Here is an 18,549-nt window from a genome sequence, read left to right on the forward strand (position 1 = left end):
AATCACAATTGCCGGTAATACCGCCAATGGACTACCAGAAGGCTCAGACTCCAGTGCCGGAATTACCAGCACAACAGTATCACCAGCAAATTACGAGTCTGGATTTGCTGGTTTTACTGGAAGAAATATGCCAGTAACACCAGCAACATCCTAGTAGACTTACCAACACCTCACAGCAGTTGGTAAATGGACACGGGTCATGGTAAACAGGCCACAGGTGCACCCAATCCACCCAGGTGCACCCAATGTACACAGGAAGATCAGAAAAGGGCCATCCCTTCCCCAAAAACTCCTACCAACACAACCATGCTGCCAACTCTTGCTGCATCAATGGAACTGGAGCTGCTCCATGCAGACATACTACAGCTGGGGCTGCATGCCAGGAATAGAAGAAGGAGGCAGAGGATGCAGCAGATAGCCATGCAGGTGGCGAGGAGGAAGAGGAGGAGGTGTGCAGTTATCCCGCACCCAAGGGCCACACCGGGCACCTACATAGAGGCCCAAATCATCACCTACTACTGCCTTGACAGGGCCATCATCAGGGAAGTCCTGATCCACATGCAGGAGGACATAGAGAGCAGGATCGCATTAGCAAAGCCAAACCAGTGCTAGTAAAGCTGGTGTTCGGACTGCACTTTATGGCCTCTGGCACATTCCAGCACTATTTGAGCCAGAAGCACAGCATGTCACAGCTTGCATTCTCCAATGCTGGGGGCACTGCAACAGAGGGCAAGGCAGAGGAACACATGCAGAGACAAATTCCAGTGATGCACAAGTAGGCGTGCACATGCAATGACACATGCATGTCTGGAACTGGTTGCCCTGGCCCACACACAGTTGTTGTGAATTCTGGGGTTGGGGCAAAAACCTGGTGCAGAAACCACAATGTAACACATGGTGAGGAAATGGGATGAGGCATCCTTTGACTCCCCCATGCAAGGCATTGTACACTGCCTAACAACCACTGAGGGGGCACTGCCCTGTCACTTGAGCTGACATGCACTCTGTACACCAGAAGTGACACAATCCATCATGACCAACAGAGCACCTACATGTGTAACCCTGATTGCCATCAGGAAACATGCATGTCAGTAGTTCGCAGGCCCACACCATCCCACCATGACATCCCTCCCTCTCATTCAGAAGCCATAAATGAAATTAGCGTTGGCCATGAGCAGCGCTCAAGTAACGCCATGTGTTAGAGAGAATTCTCTGTTTGGGCTGAATTTCCTAACCTAGTGAGTCCCCCAGCAGCTTTGCTGGATTTCTGGAGTTTTTTTTTTTTCCATCCTGCCAAGAGTGAGACTCTTTTTCTCCCACTCTTGGACATGAATGTGTGTAATTCCTGTGAATGTCAATGTGTTCTATGGGCTATGGGGTCTTTTACCCCATAGGGTCTCATATGTTTTTCTATGTGTGTTACACCGCACCCTCTGTGCCGTAGCACTGGGGCATACTAGCGGACCTCCATCATAGACTCCATACCCGGGGACTGACTACTGTCTCCCCGGGCATGTAAAGTCACCATTGGCTTTACTAGACCTAAATTTACTAACAGAACTAGTACAAACCATCCTATTGTGGACGTACCAGTAGGGGTAATTCGATTACTCCTGGGTCTGTTATTCGAGGGGGCACTGTCCCGTCCCCCCTCGTCGAGTTTTGGCTAGTGGCAGTGGAAACTACTCGTTATATTCGACCCTGAATATAACCCTATGGGATTCTTCCCATTGTTGGAGGTTAATACTTTTTCTCGTTAATCTATAACATACCACCGGTTTATTTATCTTAAATAAATCTATCGGTTGGTATTTTCTGCCAGAACTCGGTTTTTAAAATGGCGTCTGTGTTTGTCTCTGTGACTCCTAAACCAAAGGTTGAGTCCTTTGTTCCACTTTTGGCGGGCCTCTACACAGAGGCCCTCCAAAGTGGTGCCATTCTGTCTGGGTACCACAGGGGGTGTGGGAGTGGGTTTAGGCACCCTGGACTGAGTTGCCTTGCCAACTCAAGTCGCACTCTGGTGTGATTGGCCCAAGTGGTGAGCCACCCCGCTCACCACTTAGCGTGTTTTGAGTGACAGCTAGGCTGAATGAATGGGGGTTTTCTGCATAAAAGCAGGGCTTTTGGGACTGGATCTTCAGAACTCGCCACAGGACCTAAGAATCCGACGAGGGTAAAGCTGAGCCGACCTGCAACGACGACACCTCCGGTGGAGCCCTGCTGAATCGACTCACCACCGCCCGACGACAGAGGAGATCTACCCGCCGGTAAGTCTCTTCCCCTGACTGGTGGGAACAACCAGTCCCCTTTGCTTTTTCTTCGTTCCAGGACATAGTGGTCAAATTGCCCGTGCAGAGCACCCCAGCAACCGGATAGCCACTACCCTGTACCGCGACCAAAAGGTGGTGCCTTGTGACGGAGCACTCCGCGGCTGGTCTCTTCCCTGGTGGTGCAACGATCTTCCACTTTCCTTCGATGACGAGATCATTCAAAGACCCGACGTGCATCCACCACCAGGAACAACTGCCCCCGCCGGAGATGTCTCTCCACAAACAAGGTACCGTGTCCGCCTGGCTTCCCTTGTGTCGGTTAGTGTGAGGTGTCTGAATCCTCGCCTCTCCGTTGGGTCGCCTCCAAGCTTTCTCATCTTTCTGTTCTGAACTGGTCCAATCTTTCAATAACAATTTGCAACAAAGACTCGAAGTGCAGTTCCGCTGTGATACTTTTTTTGGGACACATCGCCTTGCCTCTCTCTGAGTGGGCCTGGCCTCTGAACTTTGCGATCTACAGTAGACCCTGCCTTACTTGCCTTGCATTTGTTCGTAAAAGTGTTGGAACTGAGTTGATTTCATACCCTGCCTTTTCTCCCCCGTCCTAATGAATACTAGAGTGCCATCATTTATCTCTGTCTGCAAATAAGTGGTGCCGTTGAACCTAGACTTGTCGAACTATTGTTAGGGGGATTGATTTTTCTTATAGTAATTGTGCTTGAAGTGTTTACCGTATTAGTGCCTGAGTGTTTTTCATAGATGTGTTTTTATAAATAAATAACTATATATCTTTACACCGAAGCCTTGTTCCGTGTTTGCTTGTTCTACTGTGTGAATTGCCCTATTTTGTATACTCCACATACTGCCTAACTCTTCTTGAGGGAAGTCTGACTGCTCAGCCACAGCTACCAAGTGAATCTGTGTGGTACAGACTGCTACCAAGTGGGTTTACTGCCAAACACCTGTAGTCCTAAATCTTTTGCAGTGGTCCCAGAGGGAACTGCACAGGTTTCCGCCTAACACCATGTCAGACTGGACCCCTGTACCCAAGCAGTGCAATACACATGCAAGGAACAGAATGTGAAAAGGGAGATGCATGAACAGACTGTTCAATTACATGTCGCGGTCACAGGCAGTCCCACAGCCCATCAACTGACCTGACACCGGTGTCTTTCTCCCTTGTAGGTGACACTAGATAACCACTGCTTCCTTGGCTCTTGACCCCTCTGAGGAATCCACAGACACACTTGATAGTCCTGCTGCATCAATGTCAGAAGACTGTGTTCCTGTTGGGGAGACATGAGCATAGTATCAGTGAACTGAGAATCATTTCTGCAGTCTTGCATCTCACCCCTGTGACATTGTGTGTGTTCTGTTCTTGCCATGCGGATTCTATGGTGTGTTGGCTATGATGTGTGCATGTACATGCAGGAAGTGGGTGTGCACATTGAATGTTGTTCTGGGAAGGTGACTTGTGGTTGTGTGTGCAGCAGGCCTACGATCCATGTCATGTCCTCCCTTGGCACACATGGACACTCATCGTGTGTCCATGTGTGGGAATGTACATATTGGCTATGGCGCTTTTACATGGCTACTTCTACCAGCATTCCTGTGCACGTGTCTCTGATTAGGGTATTTTCTGTGTCAGACATGTGTTGGCAACTGCCTGTTAATGCATGTTAATGGATGTAGTGTTGGCATTCACATGGATGATTTTGTACTTAACACCATGGCCTTGGGTCCCAGCTCCCGCATCAACCGTCCCAGCACCCCCGATGCCCTCCATGTGCATTATGGAGCTGTACCTTTTCCCCCAGGGCATGAAGGTGAGGAGTGCCACTATGCCTGCTCCCGTGGCCAAATAGTTCAGCAGCACGATGTACTACGTGTTTGACTAATGCAGTGAGTTCTGCATCTGTGAAAACAGGCGTCCTCTATCTTACTTCAGGTACACGTCACATCACTTGACACATGTTGTGTTGGCCCTCTGGCATTTGGATGGCAACAGAAAGTGGGAGATTTAGAGTGTATTGAGTTTTTTAAGATGGCTGCCAGCAGCTTCCCTTTCCTGCAGTGATGGCAAACCGTTTGGGTGCCGGTTCGGTGTTACCGGCACATTTCTGCTGGTAATACCGGTGATTTGCTGTGTTTGCCGTTAATACTGTGTTACCGGCATTACCATTTCCGGAAGGGGGATGCATGCACACTAATGGACTTGTGATACACCGGTATTTCCACTAGTTCTCTAGCTTGAAACAATAATACCCGCACAACAGTATAAGTTACATTTTACTGCCCAACCTGTAATGTGGTAAGCAACATGGGTGGTGTGGACATCAGAAGAAGAACACGGATGCTGTATAGGTATTTTGACTGCATAGTACATTTAACTGAAAATAAAGCCTATCTCTCCCTATAACTATGGGCTATTCCCTGCCAATTGTCTAACTAGGGTTCTTGTCAGTCTGTTTGAATGTCCAAAAACAAATATGTTCGCTGTACAAATCTAACCAAGCTGACCCTACCACTAGTATAACTGAGGCTAGAAGAATGATTCCCTTAGCCTGGTTGCTGTGTTTTGTCACAGGTAATCTCTTCATTATTATGGTTCACTCAATAAGCGATGTGCAGATAGTCTTTTGTTATCTGTTGGATCAAATTCTGTAGTTCTTCTAGGGAACTAATAGTTTCCCTTGTCTTTTCTTCCTGCACTCACGGGTTGATCCTCCCCAAATGTCTTTCTCTGATATAGTCTCTGTCTTATCCTCGGGTTATGCGGTGACTTTCCTCTTTGTTTCATTTATGATTGGTGATCCCAAAATGTCTCTTCCTCTGGTGTAGTCTCTTCCTTATCCTTGGGATATGGGTCGTCTTTCCCCTTTTACAAGGTGCTGTTCCATCAAGGAATGCTTTCTCTCTGACTTCAAAGTTGTGTGACCACAATGGTCTCTCTCTCCCTCTTATAGTCTCTGGTAGATTTGTATTGCCTAAGTATTTCTCTTATATTCTCTCTATTATTCTAGGGTTATGGGTTGACCTTTCCCTTTTCCCAAAATGACAAGCTTTCATCTCGTATTTCTCTCCCCTTCAGTGCTTTGATTATTATGTAATCTTATGAATTCAGTTCTGGTTCAACATAGTGTTGCCAATCCTTTGCTCATAAACACTGGGACGTGTTGTGTCTGCAGGCTTTTCCATATTCCTGTTCCAGGGGTGTTGATAAATCTGGGAAAGATCCGGGGCTACACTAATGTCAGGACTGTCTGGACTTGGGGCTATCTAGCATTTCGGTTGTAGCCTCTGAGCTTTTATTCAGGGCTACAACCAAAAGTCCTGGGGCTGTAGCCCCTTATGCCCCCCCTAGCAACGCCACTGTCTGTTCCCCATATTACCTTCTCTCTTCAGGGGCAACGTTGTCAGTACCTGCTGGACTTTGGGCTCTCTTTAGATGTACTTGTAGCTCTGTGGCTTACTTTCAACAGTGTCTCTATTCCGCATCCCGTTCTCTCTTGGTTGATGTCACTGATGCCATGACTCAAGTCGGGAGTTGCATACGCCTGCAGGTGGTATCAGCGTTGTTGCACGGGTAAACTGCCCATCATGTCTGCTTTGTGGTCATTCCACCACCAATCTTTCTTTTCCACGGGTCAGAATATCCTCCGATTTCACATGCCAGCCTCCCAGCATTTCTCGCTCTGCATCATAGTTGATCTGGCTTGTGCGGTCTCTCCATTTGGCAACACTCCACCTTTTACCTTTCTGCTTTGCACAGGGGATTTCCCTTTCAGGCCTGTCTTGTTGGTTCTCTGATCCCTCATCCCTTTTCAGTCTCCTTGGTGCTGTCCATTGGGGGCTCTCATTTAAAGGGACATCCTCAACGTCTTGTTGTTGACCATATTGATTCACGTTATCTTCATAAGAGTGATAACTTTATGAGTTATAAGTCCATGTAGGCGATCACTTTGGGTCCATCATGGAGTTCCTCACAGGAACAGGAGCCCATGTACCCAATGGGGGTGTCTCGATTGGTGAGGTCCCACTTGCCTCAACTCCTAGGGAGGGTGGTGTGAGGCAGGCTCACCGCTCTAACCTCACATGGATGAACTCCCGTTGAGGAGAAGGGACAAATTCCCTCAATTCGTCACAGTGGGTTCATTTTTTGTTTTCACCAACATCAATGAGACTGATTTTGTTCTGGAGTTTGCTAGGAATTCCCACCAATCCAAAACCCTAAATAATGTACTTGCCTCTAAATCTCCTATTACCTCAATCTACTCCTCTTCTCAGGAGCCTCCTACCACATACCTTTCGAATAACAATTATATTTGTGTCTGATCCATAATCCCTAATCCATTAATCCATATTTCATGGTGAAATTAGATCTGGTTTGCTGAAGACATTCATACAACGAGTGGGATATAGAGCTAAAGATATGAGCTTCGCATAGCCCCATGAAGGTACATGTGTCACCATCAAACCAAGTAGAACCATTCAATCACTCAGGACTTGGGTACTTCTGGCCTGTACTCAGCAAAACCTCAGGATTTTAGCATGCTTCCCCTTTCATTAGCCATATCCCTTGTCTTTTCATGCAACGCCTCACACAACAAGCCTGCCAAAATGTCTGTGGTGTGTGTGATCAGTTGTGTGATCAGTTGGATGAAGGACACAGACTCTTGTAAGATATTATTATGTGAATATTTACTGAAGAAAAGGATAATGCCTATCTTTCCCTATTTCTTTTGGGTACCTACCAAATTAACTAAGGTCAGTGAATGTCTTAAAGGAATCTGGCCACTGTCCAAACTAACCCTAACTGACCCTACCACTATCTTAACATGTAAAGGCAGGAGAATGGCTCCCTTGTCTTGGGTTCTTGCTTCTCGCAAGTTTGCTGTTCAATAATTGATTTTCAAATCATCTCCGGTGATCAGTTCATATAGTTCACATAATACTTTGTTACTCTTTTGTTCCTTCTTAACATGGAGTTTCCTTGGTTCTGTAAGTCTTTTCCTTTGTCAGTGGCTTCTGTTAGTTTGTTACTTTTCTCTTTAATTCTCTTTTCAAAAGATTCTGTTCTGTTTTCAGAGGGTTAGATGGTCCAACCTTTCAGAGTTTCTCTTGAGGCTTATTTCTCTTCTATTAATTTCATAAGCATTAATCTCTGTATTGTATGAATCCCTTCATATATATATTCTACTATCCTTATCTTTTGGATTCTCTCTTACAGTTGTGCTCTCTTTACTCTACTTTATTTTACTTTGACTGCACAAGTATGATTAATCTTATAATGATTGTCATCCCATTCTCTGACCTTCAGGATTATGCTCTCAATGTTTTGACTGAGAGGTAGGAATTGTTTCATAACAATTCCCTGTCCATTCTCTTGTGTTCACTATTATATTCCCATTATCTTGAATGTGACGAGCATGGGTACTCTGATAACGATTCTCTTTCCGTTCTCCTGTTCTCCAGGTTATATTTTGGTCACCTTGACTGAGACGAGTATTACTACTCTTATAATAATTCTCATTCACTTCCCTTGTTCTCACATTGATAGCCTTGTTATCTTGACTGTAACGAGTAAAAGCACTTTTATATGGATTCTCATTCACTTCTATTATGTTCACTGTGATACTCTGATTATCTTGACTGTGACGAGTATGATCACTTGTATAATGATTCTCCTTCATGTCTCTTGTTCTGACTGTTATATTCTTGCTATCTTTTCTCATAGGAGTAGGAACAGTTTTATGATGATTCTCAATCCCCCTGGTTTCTCATTACATGACACTCCTGAGGATGACATCACTGGGATTTCGCTTAGCTCCGCTTGGGCTCTCTCCTTTTGTTGTTCGATTACGCTTCCTTGCTCAGTGTCTCGTACTCCAAGTTTTCCTATCGGATTGCTCTTCTGTATAGCAGGTACTGACAGGTAATGTGATCCCAATTGCATAATGTTCTCTGCATGGTTACCAGGATTGTTGGCCCACCACTGACTCTCTGTGGTTACACAAGCACTGGCTGGTACTCTTTTTCTCTAGCTGATAGGAAGCTGTGTGTCCAACCCTTCCCGTTCTGCTTGGTAGCCGTCTTTTTTTTATAGTGAGAGTCTTAGACTCTCCAGTCTCCTCCCCCTTCTAAGGTTACATTGCCAAGGGTCTTCCCTGCATATCATTGCCTCGGTCTTCTCTAGCCTCTCTGGCTTTTTGTCTCTTTTATTCCTCATCTCAGTTAAATATATCTCTTTATTTAAAAAGGATATTCACATTTAACTTGTTTGTTCATATAAGTCCTTATACGGTATGGTTTCAGAGGTAATGTTAGAAGGGTCTTTAGGGAGTTCCTCACTGAAGCGCGAGTCCTTGTCCCCACAAAGGGTGTCTTTCCCAGTGAGGTCCCACTTGCTTCAACCCGTAGGGAGCATGACGCGAAGCGGGCTAACCTCCCTAGCATCACAAGGAGATGGGGGCATCTCCATTGTGGAGAAGTGATGAATTCATGTGATTCATCACGTGCTATACAATACCTCTTTACATTGCAATTAAAAATGTTCAGTGCAAGCAATTGAAAAGGGAAAATTGAGTTTCTTACTTACATAAACAAACAGGAGATTTAACCTGTCAACTGAAGACAATGTACTTCCCGCATTGACTTGACTACTGACATAAGTCCTATTCAGAACAGTAGGCCTCAAACTCCTAATATAGTCAACAGTGCCACAGCTGGAATCTGAATGAGATAGTTATCTTTCCAGAAACTGGGAACCCAGTTTTTTTCCACTGGGATGGAAAGAACAATCTACGAACAGGGCACATCCAAAGTTCCTTTACAACAGCCACAAATTCCTGGCAGAAAGTGTGCAAGTGACATCCAGTCAATAATATGTAGCATTGACTTGACATTATTATGCCATCTCCTATTTACCAATATTGTTTAGAAAATTTCAGGGAGAGTTCAGGGTGCCTCTGAAGGACTACACAATTCAATTGCACTAAATGGAAGTCACATGTAGGAATATAGGAATATAGCTGCCAAGCTGGTAGAACACATGTTCAATTCTGCTTCAGTCCTTACCACTTTTTTGCTTTGTCAAATAATCTTTGTCAGGACTAATGAGGATTTAGTTCAAGATCAGAATACAGCAAAAGCAAGTTCAATAGAAAGGTTTCATCCTACAAGAAACACCATGACAATCATGGGCCGGTTTGATTGCTTGAGACTCCAAGGGCCAAACGGCAGGGAATTTAAGCCACTTTGATCATGAGTGTGAAAAAAATGGAGTCTGATTTGTGAGTCGTACCATCTCCTTCATCGACAGAGGTCCTCATCTTAACCCCTTTCCGTACTTATTGAAAGTAGAGGAGCACCTTCTTGTTTCAACTGCATGGGTGTGATTATAACTCTGGTTTAGGATTTTGCTGTTTGGTCAGTTATTCTCTGATATGATACTCTGGCACTATTAGGCCAAGAGCAAGCAAAGTTAGTGTTCCGTAATCCTCCCCTTCTCTCTTCTAGTATAGATTGCTGCTAGTCAGGCAGTTTTAGTTGTGGCTGTGTTAGTCCTTATTCACTCTTATACGAGAAACAAACAGAAGCAACATCAGATCTTAACCACGGGTATCACAAACTCTTTGACTAAACGCAGGACAACTACTGCCCTGATTTCTCCCATACCAATCTGTTAAAATGGTCAGAAATGGTCCTCTTCAAACACTCTTGAGAATTCGGCAACTGGGAGGATAGCTTAGGGAAAATTCAATTGCTTTGAGAGTGGGTCGATCCGTAATAACATGCTTAGACCCTGAACATGAAACCTTATATAAAACACCATAAAAAAACAAGGATATCTAATTAGCAAGGTGCCTCGCAATGTTAAAGTTTTTCATTAAAACAGTCATTTTTCAAATATTTCTTCAACCCACAAACTGGCTACCTTTCAAACAAGAATGGGCACATCCACTTTTAAAATATAACATGGGTCTATAGAATTTAAGAAAAGTTGTGTTTATTATAATTCAAAGAAAAAAAAGTATTTTGGTTATCAGATGCAATTGTTTTCCCTCAGGGTCATTACAAATTGTTTCAAAATCTGCAATCATGTATAATTAAAAGAAGAAATGTTTCGAAATGCATTCAAATATCATTCATCATCTAAGCATGCGTGTGCATTTGGTGCCATTATCAATTGTGGAGCAAAAATACCACAGTGCTTGTTAAATAGAATAATGGGCTGGGCATCTGCATGTAGCCTGTATATCTGTCAATGTTAATTCAGTTTCCTTCTCCTGAGGTTGATACAATGTGTACCATTAGTGTGAGGAATAATTCAAGTAAATGGAGACATTACGCACATAGAACAGAACAAGCAGTAAAAGTACTGTCTGCATTATTCCATAAATATCATTGGTGGTAGCATCCAGAATCCAGCAGAAATTAGCAGAAAATATGACCTGAGATGTTATCACCTGTTGAAAGCCACACTGCTGATGGTAAATGCCACAAAACTTGTGGGGTAAAATAAAACACATGACAGTAGTAACTGAAGTACAGCTATTAACCCACTATAATAGAAATGCCACCTGTCATTGGCATTCATTTAAACCTAAAATAAACCAATTTGTAGCTGGTTTAAAATATATGCAAAGCAAAATAAGAGCAGCAGCACTTTCACAGAAGGACCATTTCCTTGCAAAACATAGAGAAGATGAATTTGTTTGGGTGCCGGTTCTTCTTCCTCATCCTCGTCATCATCGAACTTGTCCAATAAACTCCACCCGTCAGCAAAGTCATATCCCAAGCTGTCAGCCTGCGCACTTCCTTCTCCCTCCTTTTCCACATGCACGTTTTTTATAGGTGTATTATCTACCCTGAATATGAAATCCCCTGCTTTCCATCCATCTGGTGCATATTCTGCCTGTCTGTCAGCTTTTACTTTGTTTTGCACTGTTCGTAGTCTGTTTAATTCTGCTCTTGCTGAGGCCAATGCCACCTCTAAATCTCTTTTATTGACATGGGCATGTCCTGGGGCATCCAGAGGGGACGCATTTGGGGGTGGTGTAGCTGTTGCTTCTGTGGACACAGCTGTCGCTGCTGTGGACACATAGGTCGGGTTGGTATAGCCTACCACGGGGCGAGATACCAGTGGGTATATCCCTCCATGTTCTGTCGTTGCCCCACACTCTTTTCCTGGGCACTCGCCCTTGCTACCATCCTGTCCGCCCTCTCCCATACACTCTTCAGTGTCCTCAAACATCCTCCAGAGATCTAATATGTCCTTCCCTTTTCGTAATTGGTTTCCATTATACTTGGCTGTTAGAAAACTTTTCTAGCATACCTTTATTGTTGGAGCCCTTCTCTGGCCACGAGCAGGGCATCCCCTTTCCTCTAATCTCTGTTACACACTGCTTATGGCACTTCTCAATTCTGTCTCGATATAGCGGTAGGCAGAGGCGGTGCTAGAGGGGGGCTAAGGGGGCTATAGCCCCTGGTCTTTTGGTTGTAGCCCCGGATAGCATCTCTGGAGCTACCGCCAAAAGGCTAGCTAGCCCCCAGTCCCGACAGTTCCGACATTAGCGTAGCCCCGGGTCTTTTCCAGACCTAGCAACGCCCCTGGCGGTAGGGCCCTACACATTTACTGTATTGGTGTTTCTTCTCCCATGCTAGAGGTGGTTGCACCTCCACTAACCTTACGCGTGTACTAACGTGCCGCACACAGTGTTACAGGGTTATCAGCCAATTTTCACTCCCTCCTGTCAAATAATTCAACAAAGTATTCTTTTCTCCCCCCTTCTCTCTCTTCACACTATCGCTCACACATTACACACACTCTAATATACCACAATGTACACAATGCCCCTCCTGGGCCTCCAACCTACACAATAAAAAGACCAATAAAACAAGCCAAAATAACAAACTGTCATAAGTCTCTCCCCTTCTCACCTGTTTCTGTTGTGTACTTGCGACCTTCTGGGATTTCTTCTTCTTTACGGTCCGGTATTTGTATAGACCCGAACGCCGCTCCTCGGCGTCCAGCGTGAGAGTAGCGGTTCAGTTTCCAGGAGCGTTCACAAAGTCCAGGGTAATTCCAGGAAGTAATTAAGGTACGCTCGGAGGCACGGAGGACTGACTCGAGCACGGAAGGTTTTCCAGGAGATTGGAGAGGGAAGGAAACAGGAGGGGATTCAAGGAACTGGGAACAAGGAATCAATAGAGAGCCCCGATCGAACTCCGGCTAAGCACGTCCGACTACAGGTAGCGGTAGGGTTGCGACGTGCAGTGCCGCGGGGGCATGTCTCTTTTGTAGGATATGCAGCGTGGAATGCATAGACTGATCCAGAGCATTCCGTTCCGGGTGGTCATGTTGGAAGGATAACTGCATGCAAACCCCTGCGAGTCAGGCTCCAGGAGGTCCTGAAAGGACGTAGACGACGGTTCATGACAGTATGCCTCCTCTGGAAACCAGCTCCTCCGGGTTTGCCCGAATGGATCAGATGAAATCATTGAACCAATCTGGGAGCATTCATGTTTGACACGGGTTCCCAGGTATGCTCACTGGAAGGGTACCCTTTCCACTCAACCAGATATTGTAGTTGACCATGTCGATATCTTGAGTCACAAATCCTGGAAACCTCGTATTCCAGTTGATCATTTACAATAACAGGGTAGATCTAGGAGCTGTTCGGGATGACTTAATGTATGGTTTTAACAGAGAAGTGTGAAAGACTGGATGGATTCATTTCCAAGATTCAGGTAACCGAAGTGGAAAGGTCACTGGGTTGATGATTTCCTGTATGGAAAAGGGACCATAGTATCTGGGAGCCAGTTTATTGGGGCATAGGTTTCGAGGAAGGAGCTTCGAGGATAACCAAACTTTATCTCCTACTGAATAGGAAGGTCCAGGTCTTCTTTTAGAGTCAGCATAACGTTTGACATCTTCTCGGGCCCGTTCTAGATGTTCCTTAACCTCTTTATGTACTGTGATGAGGTTTTCGATGCAGGAGTCTACTGCAGGTACTGGAGTAGGATGTGGGAGTACGGAGGGTAGGACAGATGGATGGAATCCTTGACTACAGAAGAAGGGACTGGTCTTGATAGCTGAATGATCTGAATTGTTATAGGCGAATTCAGCCATAGGTATTAGGAGTGACCAATCGTCCTGAACTTTGGTGGCGAAACATCGTAGATATTGTTCGAGAGTCTGGGTCACACGCTCCGTGGCTCCATTGATTTGTGGATGGTGGCCAGAGGATAAGGCACGTTGGATTCCCAGAATTCGACATACTTGTTTCCAAAACTGAGATATGTACTGAGGTCCTCGGTCTGAAATGATCTTGGAAGGCAACCCATGAAGTCGTAATATGTGTTCCAGGAAAATTCTGGCAAGGTCTGATGAGGAAGGTAGTTTGGATAAGGGTGTAAAAGGAGCCATATGAGTAAACAAATCAATAGTGACCATGATTGTTGTATAGCCTCTAGAGGGTGGTAATTCCACGATAAAATCAGTGGCAATGAATTCCCAGGGTCTTGTTGGTATTGCCGGTTGGAGTAGGAGTCCAGCTGGCTTCTTATTATCGTGTTTGTTCTGATTGCAAACTGCGCATGTTTGGACATTGATCCTAATATCATCCTTCATCTTGGGCCACCAAAACTGTCTTTGTACTAGATGGAGGGTGTTGGTTATCCCACGATGTCCCGAATGTAAGGTATCATGATATAGACTTGTGATCCTTTGTCTTAGTCCAGGAGTGGGAATGACGAAGCGATTATCTTTGAATAGATACCCATCCTTAACTGTGAGATTCCATCTGTTATTTCGCTTGTGCTCCTTCCAGAGGTTTGAAAGTCGAGTTTGGCCTTGGATATTCTCCAGGAGGGTGAGCGCTTGGGCAACAAAGATTGTGTGAGGAAACATCTTTGGAAAGGTTCGATCCTCAGAGTTTTCATAGTCAGGACGTCTGGAAAGGGCATCGGAAATTATGTTTTGTGATCCAGGGACATGATGGATGTGGAACTGATACTGGGCAAAGAAGAAGGCCCAACTGGCCTGACGACTGTTCCTACACTCCAAAGATTGTAGAACTTGAAGATTTCGATGGTCCGTACGGACCTGGACTGGATGCCTAGCTCCCAGGAGTAGATGTTGCCATTCTGTGAAGGCTTGGCGGATGGCTAGCAGTTCCTTTTCCAAGACGGAATAATGAGTTTCACTGGGCGTCAGGGTTCGTGAAAGGTAAGCAATGGGGTGTTCCAATTTGTCCTCAAATTCCTGTTTTAGTACTGCTCCTATGGCGTAATTGGATGCATCTGTCTCCACTAGGAATGGCCAGTTAATATTGGGTTGAGCCAGGATAGGGGCTTGAGTAAACTCTGTCTTTAATCGTTGGAATGCCTTGTCTTGATCTGTAGACCAGAGAAATGGAGCATCTTTCTTCAAGAGAGCAATGATCGGTTGAACAATTTCAGAGAAGGACGGTATGAACTTTCGGTAAAAATGGGCAAGTCCCAGGAAAGATTGAATCTGTTTCACGGATGTGGGAGCCGGCCAAGACAGTATGGCCTTTACCTTTGAAGGATCCATTCCAGTTCCTTCTGGACTAAGGACAAATCCTAGGTAATGAACAGAAGTGACGTGAAACAGACATTTCTCGGGTTTAGCTGGGAGTTTGTGTTCATGTAATCGTTGTAAAACTGCCTTCACATGCTTTTCATGCCTTAGAAGGTCCTTGGAGTAGATCAAGATGTCATCCAGGTAGACGATAACGAAGAGGAACAGCATGTCCGAGAACACCCTAGCCATGAAACGTTGAAAAACTGCTGGGGTATTAGCAAGTCCAAAGGGCATGACCAGATATTCAAAATGGCCGAAGGGAGTTCTAAAGGCTGTTTTCATTTGTCACCTTCCTTTATACGAATGAGATGGTAAGCTCCCCTTAGGTCTAATTTTGTGAAGATTACTGCACCTCTGACTGCTTCCAGGATATCCGAGATGAGGGGTAGAGGATAACGGTCCTTGAGAGTGCACTGATTTAGACCACGGTAGTCCAGACATGGTCTGAGTTCTTTGGTATCTTTCTTTGGAACAAAGAACAATGAAGCACCCGCTGGAGATTTGGACGGGCGTATGGTGCCATTTTCCAGGTTAGTATCCAGGTATTCTCGGAGAGCCTTCTTTTCAGGTTCAGATAATATAAACATTCTGCCGAAAGGAATCACAGCTGTGGGTTCGGTATCAATGGCACAATCCTCTGCCCTGTGAGGAGGGAGAGCTTGAACTATCGCGGTCGAAAAAACATCAGAAAAGGCTTGGTAGGCCCTGGGAATCTGGATGATGTTAGAAACGGTGAGTGAACTTTGTTGGTTCTCTTGAAAGTCTCTAGAAGGCTTTGGTAAGGTATCCAGGGATAAGCAGTGAGCTATACAATATTCAGATCCAAGAAACAGTGAGCCGGCTGCCCAGTTGATGTAAGGATTGTGCCTCTGCAGCCAGGGCATTCCAAGAACCATTGGATAATGGGCTGATTTAATGAGGTCAAATTTGATTCTCTCTTGATGGTGATTGATAGAAAGTATAATCTCTTTAGTCTGAAGGGTAATGGGTCCTGAGGAAAGAGGCCTTCCATCAATTGCCTCTACTGGTTGCATTGTAACTCAGCTTTCATGTGGAATGTTATGAGCAGTGACCCAATCTTGATCTAGAAATACGTCCATAGCTCCACAGTCAACCAATGCCAGGATGGGGTAGGATTCTGTCTTGGAAGGCGATAGAAGGGCCTGAAGAACCACAAGGTTATTTTGTCCAGGAGAATTCAAGGATTGAATTGATGTGGAGCAAACATCTCTCTCCCGACACTGTGCTCCATCTAGTATCGGGAGCTGTTGTTTCCCGAACGCCGTGGAGGAGCAATGGGACATTCTCTCACAAGATGTTTATCGGAGGCGCAATACATGCACAGACCAGTATGGATTCGTCTCATCCTTTCTTGAGGGGTAATGGGTCCACAAAAGGCTCCTAGTTGCATAGGTTCTGGGTCCGGGGTAGAAGGGACAGTAGACTCTGCTCTAGGGGCATGTTCCGCGATGGTCTTTTGGAAACTTGCCTTAGACTTCCTCTTCTCCGCTCTTCTTTCCTGGATTCGGAAATCTATCTGTAAGGATAGATCCATAAGAGCCTGGAAGGAGCTTGAGCGGGCCACCCTAGCGAGCTCATCTTTTATTTCTTTGTTCAGCCCCCTTCGGAAGAGTGTAAAACTAGATTCTGGAGACCAGTCTGCTTGTTTCACAAGTTGTTTGAAACGAGTAACATAGGTGAGCATATCCTGGGATCCTTGTTGAAACTCAAGTAGTCTCTCTTGAGCACTATACACCTGCTCTGGGCGATCAAACATTCCCTTAAGGGCTTTCACAAAACCATCATAGTCATCCAGGATTGCGTCGCTTTTATTGACTAGGGGGGTTGCCCAAGTCAATGCATTTCCAGTGAGGTGTCAGATCATTAAACCCACCTTTGCTCTAGGAGTGGAGAAGTAGTAGGGCTTGAAAGTGAAGTGAACTAAACACGAATCAAGGAAGGCGCAGAGAGTCTTGGAAGAACCGTCATACTTGTCCACTATTCCTCCCAATATTACATTTTATTTGGTTGCGGAATCACGTGATAGAACTAACTGTTTTAATGCTGCGTTCTCTGCCTTGAGGTTCTGTAACGCCGTTGTTAATTCCTGCATGCCTCGCATGAGGTCTTGAATGGCGGCTTCCATCTCTGAATCTGTCACAAGTCTCTCCCCTTCTCACCTGTTTCTGTTGTGTACTTGCAACCTTCTGGGATTTCTTGTTCTTTACGGTCCGGGATTTGTATAGACCTGAACGCCGCTCTTCGGCGTCCAGCGTGAGAGTAGCGGCTCAGTTTCCAGGAACGTTCACAAAGTCCAGGGTAATTCCAGGAAGTAATTAAGGTACGCTCGGAGGCACGGAGGACCGTGACTCAAGCATGGAAGGTTTTCCAGGAGATTGGAGAGGGAAGGAACCAGGAAGGGATTCAAGGAACTGGGAACAAGGAATCAAGAGAGCGCCCCGATCGAACTCCGTCTAAGCATGTCCGACTACAGGTAGCGGTAGCGTTGAGACGCACAGAGCCGCGGGGGCGTGTCTCTTTTGTAGGATGGGCAGCGTGGAATGCATAGACTGATTCGGAGCATTCCGTTCCGGGCGGCCATGTTGGAAGGATAACTGCATGCAAACCCCTGCGAGTCAGGGACCAGGAGGTCCAGAAAGGACGTAGACGACGGTTCATGACACAAACTAAAATGACAACAACTACTATTCCCGAGCCCTCTAGTTATTTGGGGCTCCTATATATTTCCTTTTTTCATCATTATACAGTATGAGTGGCGCCACCCTTTCCCCTCACTCGGGGAGGCTCCCTACCATTCCATCTTCCTTTTCTTAATATTCTTCTAAAAAAACTAATAATACCAAAAAACTAAAAAATCCAAATACATACCACACCTGCAATTTCAATATCTGTGTGTTCACGCTCTCCAATACATATATCCCCTACTTGTTATCCCTTGCAAGACTATACTCATGTGCGCATGTTCATCCAAACTCCTCCATCACAGTGTTCCAACAACACCGGCCTACACTTCTCCCCGAAGTGGCATCCCACTCCCAAGAGCAGACAGGAATTCTACAAAGATGGCTCCTATACGGCCACTAGGAAATGCACGTTTTTGGGAGTGGTCACTGTAGGTGAGTGTAGCCCCTTCAGACAGGCTGCCTGGAAACCTCTGTAGGTACAGGGAGCACTGGATCACATCAGGGTCACCAAACAAAGGCATGCCCACACACCTGCGTGACAGAAAAAATACATCCGCTAGGTAAGAAAGGCCAAGAGATTCTTGCAAGGAATTATTGCAAGGATAACAGGTTTTAATCACACAAACAATAGGTATGCCAGCAAATAACTCTGCTGCTCAAGAACGTTCTGCCGAAATATAGTAAAAGCAGAATGTTATAAGGAAACACATTGTCACTAATGACATCACATATACAGTACAAACACGCGTGACTGGTTGGTGAGACAATAAACATGGGTGGCCTGCTCCATAGGGGATACCAGGCTGCTATTGGTACCAGCACCGTCTACCTGTCTTCCATCATGTGGGCTCATCATCTCCAGGGAACCAAGGTGGAGTTTGTAATTAGTTATTATGTAAGACAATAATACTCTATCATTATGGTGTGCATCTGGGAAACTCAGGGACTGGTACAGAGAGAGGCT

The sequence above is a fragment of the Ambystoma mexicanum genome, chromosome 6q (genome assembly GCF_040938575.1).
Source record: "Ambystoma mexicanum isolate Mex_15411 chromosome 6q, UKY_AmexF1_1, whole genome shotgun sequence".
In the NCBI taxonomy this organism is placed as follows: domain Eukaryota; kingdom Metazoa; phylum Chordata; class Amphibia; order Caudata; family Ambystomatidae; genus Ambystoma; species Ambystoma mexicanum.